The sequence below is a fragment of the Columba livia genome, chromosome 4 (genome assembly GCF_036013475.1).
Source record: "Columba livia isolate bColLiv1 breed racing homer chromosome 4, bColLiv1.pat.W.v2, whole genome shotgun sequence".
NCBI lineage: Eukaryota > Metazoa > Chordata > Aves > Columbiformes > Columbidae > Columba > Columba livia.
In genome coordinates this window covers 53,762,428-53,773,004 of record NC_088605.1, presented here as the reverse complement: position 1 = coordinate 53,773,004, position 10,577 = coordinate 53,762,428, and positions in this window count along the sequence as shown.

Here is a 10,577-nt window from a genome sequence, read left to right as displayed (position 1 = left end):
TTCCAACATATATCAGTTCATCTAGCCCTCCACAACGCTGCCAGTGCATGCTAACCACACGAGGAGTAGAGCAGACAAGCACTGTCTGTCTTCCAGGCTGGCCAGAGAAGGCTCTGGTCATATTTACAGCATGGTCAGACCAGACATGCAGCATTTACTGTTAGTTAAAGCTTGTGAATTAAGAGTTCCACCCGGTTTTGCTTGTTATAGAACTTCTTTAAAACAGTGATATTTGTCTGGAAAAAAAAATACAATAAAAAGGCTATTTGGGGAGTAGGGCCAAATGTTTTTCCCCAACTTATTACAGAAACCAGAGTCATGGGTTGTCACAGAGGAACCCCAAAAGTCACTTGAGGCAGGCAATAAGCTCCAATCTTTATTCTGACCAGAACTTTTTAGCAGAAAACCAACTAGTAAAAGGGTCTATCCAAAATTATTCAGCACTCCGACATCATTATAAAACACAGGTTTGGATACTGGTTAGGAGTTTGGTTACTACACAGCCAATTCAAACTCAAGGAATCAGATCCCCAAACTCCAGAGTGACTATTCAGAATGTGCATCTTCCCACTCTCATGAAGTGAAGACTCCCAGGGTACCCAGAAGATCACTTACCAGGTCAGCAAGGTGTCTCTGTCCCCAAGGAATGTCCCTTAGATGGAGAATCTTCCACTTCAGCCCCACTGCTCCAAGAAAGACCAAATCAACGGGCACCTCTGGTGAGCTTCATTGATAGCCTAACTGAATCTGCGCTGTGGTCATTTATAGGAGTGGCCCAGAAACTTCTCTCAACCAAGACATTTCATTGGTCAAGGTCACTGTCTGTCAAGCAAGAGACATGAGCATGACTATAGTGGTCCATCAGCCTAGAAGTTTCTGTTGCTTTCTGGGAGGGGGGGAGTGCGTGTACCACATGGGTATGTATCCTCAATCACAAACAACTAGTAATGGGCACGGTGTGCTTTGGGAGCACTTATGGAGAGCACGGACTACTACTACTGGTTAACTAGCTTTCTACTTACGTAATTCTTCAGAGAGATTTTGTACTGGTACAGGAATAACCTAAAAGTAACTCAGAAATGTAACTTAAGTAACTAGCATTAGGAATCTCAGTGAACAAATCAAATTCCACTGCTCACTGACAAATACCAGCTTGCTTTGCATCACTTGATCACATGTAAAAAAATCACTTTCCAGTACAAAAACTGAATGCCCGTATGTTACAGCTATCTAAGGCATCAAACAGGCTACCAGAATTTCAGATCCCAGAAGGAAGAAGGGTCAGGCTGGAGCATCAGCAGATATGAAGGCAGTAGTCATTCTTGCAGCACAATATTCGTGCTTGCTAACTTCTGACAGCTGGCCTGCCTGCGTTGTCCTTTTTCTACTCCTGCTGCCAAATTATTGAAGTAACACTTTCTCTAAAATACTTTCTACTAAAGGTTATCATATCCTTATTTTCACATAACAACCCTTATTTGAATCATCTCTTTTCCTTGAAAATAATCTTCCAAGACAAGAGCAACCAAAACAGCCTCACATTGCTGTTGGGTTACTTCACACCAGGTAAATGTACTGTGTACTTTAGACAAGGATTCCAGTCAGTATATTATTAATTTTATCAAATCTATTTGATTCATCATGTGCTGGTTGGGATGTTAACACCTGGTCCTTACATTTAGCTTTGCTCAGCTCTTTACTAACCCAAACTAACCATTTCCATCGGCCATTATCGAGGCTGAGAGGTTACTCTGATGTTGGAAGCCTACATGCTGCATCTCTCCATCTGCAGTTAGAATACAGGACTTACCGTGAACAGCATGCAGGAAAATATCCAAGACAACTGATACGTTGGATTTTCATTACTGATCACAAGCCCTCAATCCATTGAACAGAAATGCATGTTTTGCTCAAAGTTCATAATCTCTCTTTAGAAACTTTTGGCATTTGATTTGAACACTAAATTCCAGGATGAGACCACAGTAAGACAGTTAAATCTCACTGGGTTTTGGCTAGAACATCAGTTGTTTGGTAAAATTAGACATCAGTGTTGCTATCAGTACCAAGGGGACTATAGTGAACACATGGGGATATCATCTCCTGTCACGTGCTGCTAACAAGAGCTGTTGCAAGAGGTCTTCAAAGCTCCAGTTAACCGGGTGCCATTTGGTCCTGGCTGCTTCTGCATCCCATGCGCTTTTCTCCAGCTATGCCCAAACTGCTCAGGACCCACAGAATCACAGAATCACACAGAATCACAGAACGTTAGGGACTGGCAGTCTCCTCTTCTCCAAGCCTTTCCTCATAAAGGAGATGCTCCACTCCCTTCATCATCTTTGTTGCCTTGCGCTGGACTCTCTCCAGCAGTTCCCTGTCCTTCTTGAACTGAGGGACCCAGAACTGGACACAATATTCCAGATGTGGTCTCACCAGGGCAGAGTAGAGGGAAAGGAGAACCTCTCTCGACCTACTAACCACCCCCCTTCTAATACACCTCAGGATGCCATTGGCCTTCTTGGCCACAAGGGCACAGTGCTGGCTCATGGTCATCCTGCTGGCAACCAGGACCCCCAGGTCCTTTTCCCCTACACTGGTCTCTAATAGGTCATTCCCCAAATTATACTGTAACCTGGGGTTGTTCCTACTCAGATGCAATACTCTACACTTTCCCTTGTTATATTTAACTAAATTTTTCCCAGCACCCATCATCGCCAAACTATGAGGCACCCAGGTGGCTCCCGATACGCAGCCCGGCAGTGGCTTAGAGGTAGGACCCACTCCACTGCTTCACCAGACTGAACAGCTTTACTCCTCAAAAACCCAGGGTCTCTGGCACATGGGAAAGAGCACAGACATGCACACATTTCCACTGAACCACCAAGTGTCTCTGGCTTCTCTTTTGAGTCTCAAATCTCCACAAGAAAGAGCAGTCAGTTACCTAGAAGCCCTGCATGGACAAGTTCAGGTTACATCTATTTCTCCAGAAACCTTTTGCACTAAGCTATATGCAGAATCTATACAGTTGCTAGTTAATAATCAAAACATAAAATAGAAAGTTGGAGTTGATACTAATCCACAAAAGAGTTCATCTTGTAGGCAAAAGATTAAAACCTAGCGAGAAACCATGGTAGCTTGTATAAAATAAAATACTTGGTCTAAGGGTTGCCCTTTAAGTCATTCCATTCCAGACTGACTCGGGAAAATATACTAGTGTTTTGGCCTCCAGATAACCTGCCTAGTAAATCAAAGCAAAACAGTGCATAATTAAAAACTAGTCTGGTTCAGATTCTAAAATACACTTTTTTTTTTTTTTCACAAGAGGACAAACCCCATCATTCACTTGACATTTCACCACTGTCTTGAAATATAGTCTTTCCACTGGTGAAAATAAATTGCCTAGCAGCTGTGTTATATATTTTACCTGAATGTATATTAAAATCCATCATGTGCACTGTCGAACAGATGTGTAGTACTTCTAAGGGGCAGAGATAGTCCCTACTCATCCTTCACGTGGGCAAGTTGAAAATACATGACAGTAAATGGCATTTGGATAAACATAAGAGTAGTAGAGACCAGCAGAATGCATCATTAGTGTTTGAATTCCTCCATTCCAACCTGTGGCTGCAAGACCCCTGTAGTGAGAATGAGTATGGTAGTAACCCAGCAAGTCTCATAGTTGACATCTAAATGGGCCAAGTGAGAAACCCAATGCCCCTGACTCTTGTAAGCCCAGGGCTTTGTACCAGGTGGGATTACCAGACAGATCAATAAAGTTGCTGATCTGTGTCTCAAGCATGTACATGCAATCACACATCCTGCCAACACAAATTCTCCCCTCAAATTCACAGAATTTCAGACACATCACTAATCTTTCTGGATCACTTTATACTTCCCTGAGTTTGTTTCCCTGCTCCACCCATCCCATTCAGACAGTGTAAGTGTTGAGGGTACAATGAATCATTCTGCACAACCTCAATTCTACCAGTGCCAATTCCATCCATTATCCTACAGCTACATAATGATTAACCCTGTACGCTTCATGGAAGGTGCAAGAGAAGAGAGAATGGTTTCTGCTTATCTCCATACCTTTTTTTGTGGCTCCCATTCCACCATAGCTGGAACAACTCTGTTCTACTTTCTTCAGTCACAGATGATGCTAAAAGTGGCACATTTTGACGGAATAACACAACAGTTTCTCCAGCTCTAAGCATTGAGATAGTTTCTGCAAAGAAAAAACCTTAATCCCAAGGTAGCCACCATCTTAATTACAGCTGCCCTCAGCACTGCCTATTACGTGCTACTCTGTGACTCAAGGAAAGGCTGTATTACAGTAAGTAGAGAATATTTTTTCCTATTTTTACTGGATGACAATATTTGTATTAACTTTTCCCCCCACATGCAAGACAGCTCAGCTCCCAGCTGGATGGGATCAGACCATGTTATACATCTCCCATCTTCTCTTTCACAATGAGCTGCTGGGAAGATTTCAGCTGAAAATGAGCACTTGCTTCAGGCTAGATTTCGTAGATTTTCTATATTGCTGCCTCAAAGATCTCCTTATAAAGCAGGACTTATCAGCTCTGACATTATCAGTGCTCTTGTCAAGTTCTAACACCAACTATATGAGGGGAGAAAGGATATTTATGTAATCTGGATGGACCAATAGTCCTTAGCAAAACTTACTTGCACTAAAGAACAGTGCTGGGAATTCCTGAGCACTAGTGGCTCTGCTTTCACAGTATCACAGTATCACAGTATGTTTGGGATTGGAAGGGACCTCAAAAGATCATCTAGTCCAATCCCCCTGCTGGAGCAGGAACGCCTAAGTGAGGTTGCACAGGAACATGTCCAGGCAGGTCTTGAATGTCTCCAGAGAAGGAGACTCCACAACCTCCCTGGGCAGCCTGTTCCAGTGCTCTGTCACCCTCACTGAGAAGAAGTTTTTTCTCAAATTTAAGTGGAACCTCTTGTGTTCCAGCTTGATCCCATTACCCCTTGTCCTATCATTGTTTGCCACCGAGAAGAGCCTGGCTCCATCCTTGTGGCACTCACCCTTTATATATTTATAAACATTAATGAGGTCTCCCCTCAGTCTCCTCTTCTCCAAACTAAAGAGACCCCGCTCCTTCAGCCTTTCTTCATAAGGGAGGTGCTCCACTCCCTTAATCATCTTTGTTGCCCTATACTGGACCCTCTCCAGCAGTTCCCTGTCCTTCTGGAACTGAGGGGCCCAGAACTGGACACAATATTCCAGATGTGGTCTCACCAGGGCAGAGTAGAGGGGAAGGAGAACCTCTCTCGATCTACTGACCACCCCCCTTCTAATACACCCCAGGATGCCATTGGCCTTCCTGGCCACAAGGGCACAGTGCTGGCTCATGGTCATCCTGTTGTCCACCAGGACCCCCAGGTCCCTTTCCCCTACACTGCTCTCTAATATGTAATTTCCCAACCTATACTGGAACCTGGGGTTGTTCCTGCCCAGATGCAGGACTCTACACTTTCCCTTGTTAAATTTCATCAGATTATTCCCCGCCCAACTCTCCAGCCTGTCCAGGTCTCGCTGGATGGCAGCACAGCAACACTCAATTCCCTCGTCCAAATCGTTAATGAATATGTTGAATAATATTGGCCCCAGTACTGACCCCCTTTCTCAATAAAGTGTTTATTGTAGACTGGAGCCAAAGGAAGTTCTCTCTAGATTAATATGCAGTTATTATACATTTGATATGTGAGACTATATGCATTGAAGGGAAGGCATTTCTTTCACTGCTGCCTTTGCATTAACAACCTACCAGATGCTTATGCAGCCCCAGGAAATTAACTGAGCTACAGGGACTGAACATGGAGCAATCCTGGTTTGAGAACCAGCATCTTGCAGTGTGGCTGCTCCCACATCTGTGCAGTCAAGAGGGCACATACACAGCAACAGGCTCACAGAAGCTATCCTACCTTGCTGTGCTCTTTCTTAGAAGACTGATAGCATCAAATGCTGTCAGTAACATTCAACCGCTTTTCACTAATTGCACTGTGGTGCAGAAAGGAAGACTGCTCTGCAGCACCAGCCATCTCACATAAGAAGAGAAAAAAAAAAATCACAATGACTAAATGGCTGAAGTGCATTTACTCCAGTAGGTCAACTGGCTGTGAAAGATGAAATGGCAGTTTTCCATCCATTGGAGTACAAGCTCCAATAACAAGGGAAGCATTGTCAAGAAACATGCAATTACTCACTAACTGAAGGAATGGCTAGGATATCCCCAGAAATTCATACACAGAAACAACCAGACAAGAGGAGAAATAACTTTGTCCCATTATCTCTATTTTGGAATGCATAAGCTAGCTTTTTTCCCCTTTTAATTTGAAGTGACAACACTAGTACTGTCATGTTAGTTACACTCACTCTGCTATCATCAACACAAGCATGTTTTCCATTAATGTGAGCATATCTGTAGCTCATTTCCAAAACCCCTAAAGAAGAGGTTAAACAATCAGGATGATCTGAATATTATCCCCAAGCAGAGATCATGACTAATTCTCAGAGGAAGGGTTTATCCTTGGGACCGTGCAGCTAAGCAGCCATGGTAAGGGAGGCAGTGACCTGAATGCTACTTATCCTGCCCAACAAATGCTGTATAAAGGTGCTGTAAGCATGACACATCCAAGGCATGTTGGCTGCCTCTGTAGCCAAGTAGGAAAAACAACGCTCTCCTGGGCAGGACATCTCTCATCCATCTCAAAAGGTGCTTCTCGGCTACAGGAGAAGGGATGATGAGCTTTCCATACAGCCCAGCAGGTAACGCTGCAAGAGAAGTGCCTTGCAGGAGACACTTCAAGACGTTTGGGACAATGCAATTTTGGGTGTCCTCTTTGGTACTCAGAAACCCTAATTCAGGTGGGCTAGTGTTAGCCCATTTGTAAATTAAGGGTACAGGACAGGGGTCTGTGTTCTCCATTGTCCCAGCCACTGTCATTCAAGGCATTGCATTTTCCCTAGAGAAATCCTATGAGACCCATTTGCATGGACACACACTCCATTACAGCCTCAGGGTACTCCTTCCAAGATTTGTCTCCAAACATATCGAGCCTGAAAAATTCAACCCTCCAAGAGATCCTAAACTTCTACCTAATTCTTGACTGCATTTTTGTGATTTTTCTTGTCTAAATAGATCTTAGCAGTATGCTGCTGCTAATTCTTTCCTAAAGGGGAACCAGTGGAAGAGCAAAGACTAATTCCTGCCTTCAGGTATGGGAACAAAACCGCTTCTGCTGAGCCCTCTCTCAGGCCTTTTTCTGAGGAATTTTAAACCCACAAGGTGCCACCAAGGACCAGCATAATTCAACAGTTTGCCCTCCAGTAGTAGAGAAAACCCTCTAGGGCATTTTCACCTAACAAAAATAAATCCCTGGCTAACATGCTATACACAGACATTTGCACAAACCACCAGCAAGACCTCTGATAGAGGAAAAATCAGGGTTTTAAGAAGACTTAATTTACCGTGTTTAAGAAGGGCTTTTTGTAGTCCACACTGAACAACCTGCTGGCTTTTCCTGATACTCCCTAACGAACTATCTTGGAGGCTCTTTTGTTTCGTGAGATGATGCTTCTGTGATGTTAGTGCAGAAAATAAACCATGACACCACTGTGAATCACTGTGTGTCCTTAGCGGCTTAAAATGTTTCAGGAGAGATTAGGAGCAGCACAGGAGACCAGCTGCAGAGCCCATCAAGAATGACCCATGTGACAAAGTGGCAAATGAGAATTAACCAGGTGTTATACAGCAAGCACTCAGGTTTTCTGGCAGCAGATAAGTTGTTTGATGTTGTAGGAACATAGAAAAAGATTTCAAGAAGAGGGATGGCCTGGAGAGAACCTTCCTTGAGCAGATTTCTACTGTCACTAATGAGAAATGAGTTCAGCTCCTGCTAAGCTCACAAACTACTGGTGGCAGGAACAAATGCAGTCAGGTAAGAGTCTGAAGGCACTTTTAAAAAGCTCAAACAGACAATGTTCTCTGTAGAAATTTGTGCCTACTCTGCAGCACACCCCCACTGTGCCGGGTGCTGTTCTTGGTGTTTTTCAAAGCACTTGTGCTGATCACATTCAGCCCTTTACTAGCCAACTGCCATAAGGTCTCAGCTACCCTTGGAGAAGGCAGCTCGCAAGTTCCAAAGCAACTAAAGCCCTTATTAGCCATGCACAAACTAATTATGACTGTATTATCAAGAGATACAAAAGCAAGTCTTAGTTGAGTTGAACCAAAAGCCTGCAAGAAGTTCGGTATGAAAGCTCAGAAGTCATCACAGTCTGTTTTGTCCTGCTTCTTTTTGCCAAGTAACTGGGTGTGTTTATGGTACCCACCTCTTTGCAGCATGGACATGGCAGGTGAACAAAAGCTTGAAATGGAAACCCACGTTCTGCTGCCTGACTGTCATAAGGCAAAACCAAAAGAAGGTGCCTTGCAGTGAGGGGTGGCAGCCCTTCCTGTCTTGTTCTGCTCGCAGGTCCCACAGGAGTCACTGTCTGCTGTACAGAATAAAGGGCAGCAAGAGCTTGCTGCCTTCTACAGACACAGGCTTTCCCCTCACAGTGGAAACTGTGGGACTCAGCTGCTCATTAAGGAAAAGTATCCATTTTTTTCACCCTCACAGGTGTGGAGATGCTATTGACATTTTAGGTAGCTCTCTGGGTCACCATGCATAACAGCCATTTCCAGGAAACAAAAAACAAACTGCATGGAAAACATGAATAAAACATATCCTGTTCACAGCAGTAAAGACTTCATCACAAGCTAAAACAATCCTGCACATGACATGCTTCACAACAACTAAACCAGTTTAAAGAGTAACTTTTTAATGGAACGTAAATTTTAGGTACCAAAACGAATGCCATTTTACAGCAGACATTCATACTACTAGGTAATCCAGATATTTTCACTTGGTTTCCTAACTAGCTTCTGCTGCACGTGCTTTAATCTTGTGATCCATTTCATTTAGAGATCATTCACTCAGAAGTAGGCCCATGCTGACATACTTCAGTGGATGTAATGCCAAAATATGCTGCATTTTTACGTGGCACCAGCCTTCAGGTGGTGCTAACTCAAGCTGGGCTCTCTCCTTCTCATGGGCTACCACTTGGTAACCACGGCTAAGTCATTCTTGCACATCTGTAGCACATAGGTTGGGACATCTGTACAACTCTATGGCTGTTACTGGCAAAAATGCAGCATATGCTGAGCTACCAGAGCTGTAACTCCAGCCCATCCACGGCATGTGTCCCAGCCATGTGCACCTCACCAGACCCTCTTAAGGGACACAGAACAGGTATATAACTGTACCTAGCATACAAAAAGGCTGGTGAACACTCAGAACTGACAACTGAGAATGTGCTGCTTTCACAAAAGGCTGTTTCACCTGGCAGAGATAGTCTGAGTACTGCAATTGTCATCTGTGTCCAGCAGCAATGGACCCAAATCAGTTTTCTGCCCAACGTGAGGCCAGCACAGGAGACCAAACTGCCTGCAAAGCAGAGCTACCCTTTGTGAAACCCTCTGGTCACCACTATGAGAACAAATAGTTAATTGCAGGAAAACTCTTGCCCTGCATAGTCTGGTTTTCTTTATCCCCAATGGCCGCATTTTCGTTGTTCTGGTTTTTAGTGTGTTTGGTGTTGTTTAATTTTTAATTTATTGTCTATTTTGGAAGTACTTCTAAGAATTAGCTTAAAAGACTAAATTTCATTCAGAAGGTGAGGGTCACTCTTCAGCTCCCCCAGACACATTTCTTTAAGGACAAAGTCTGCGACAGCTGCGCAGAAGCAATTACAACTTGTGCTAAATTTACTGAACAGCATTGACTTCAAGCTGCATTAAGTGTCCCTGCTTAGTATAGAAGAACGCTAAGACCAGTTACCCACATGCTAACAGAAGTCCCATACACCCACTACAACCTAGTTTTATTTGCTGTGAGACAGAATCGATGCTTAATTTCTGAAAACCTTGAAACATGAGGTAACAGACTCCCTTCCCATGTGTTGCATCTAAATTGCAGAAATCCTAAGCTGACTTGGTCGTGGTCTCAGGAAAATCAGTCCAGCTAAGTACAAGGAACATATCTCATTTTGTGAAAATGCAATGGTTTGTTCTGCTAGCCCCAGTAGCTTAGGGATTGATTGCCATGTACTGGTGAGAAAGAAGACCTAACCATCTGCATAGATTGTCTCCTACAATAATACAAGCTAATATCACAGTCGGTGCTGATTGCAGCCAGAAGCAATGGCAATATGTCAACAAAGGAAGAAAATGCCTGCCAGCTCCTACAAGGATGGGAAACAAAACAACTGGCTTGGAGAAGCACATGGAATATCTTTAACCATCTTCTCCTTTAAGTATCATAATTGTTTCAGACCTTCAGGAGCGGGCAGCAGCTGGCTGGTATCTGTCTCCTAGTGAGACATTTGAGTAAAAATAAGTCATCAGAAACCAACATAGCAATTACAGTATCTCAGTGAAAGAAAGGCCCAGAAGTAGTCATCTGTGTGAACTAAGCCATCTACTCAGTACAAGTACAGAATCTGT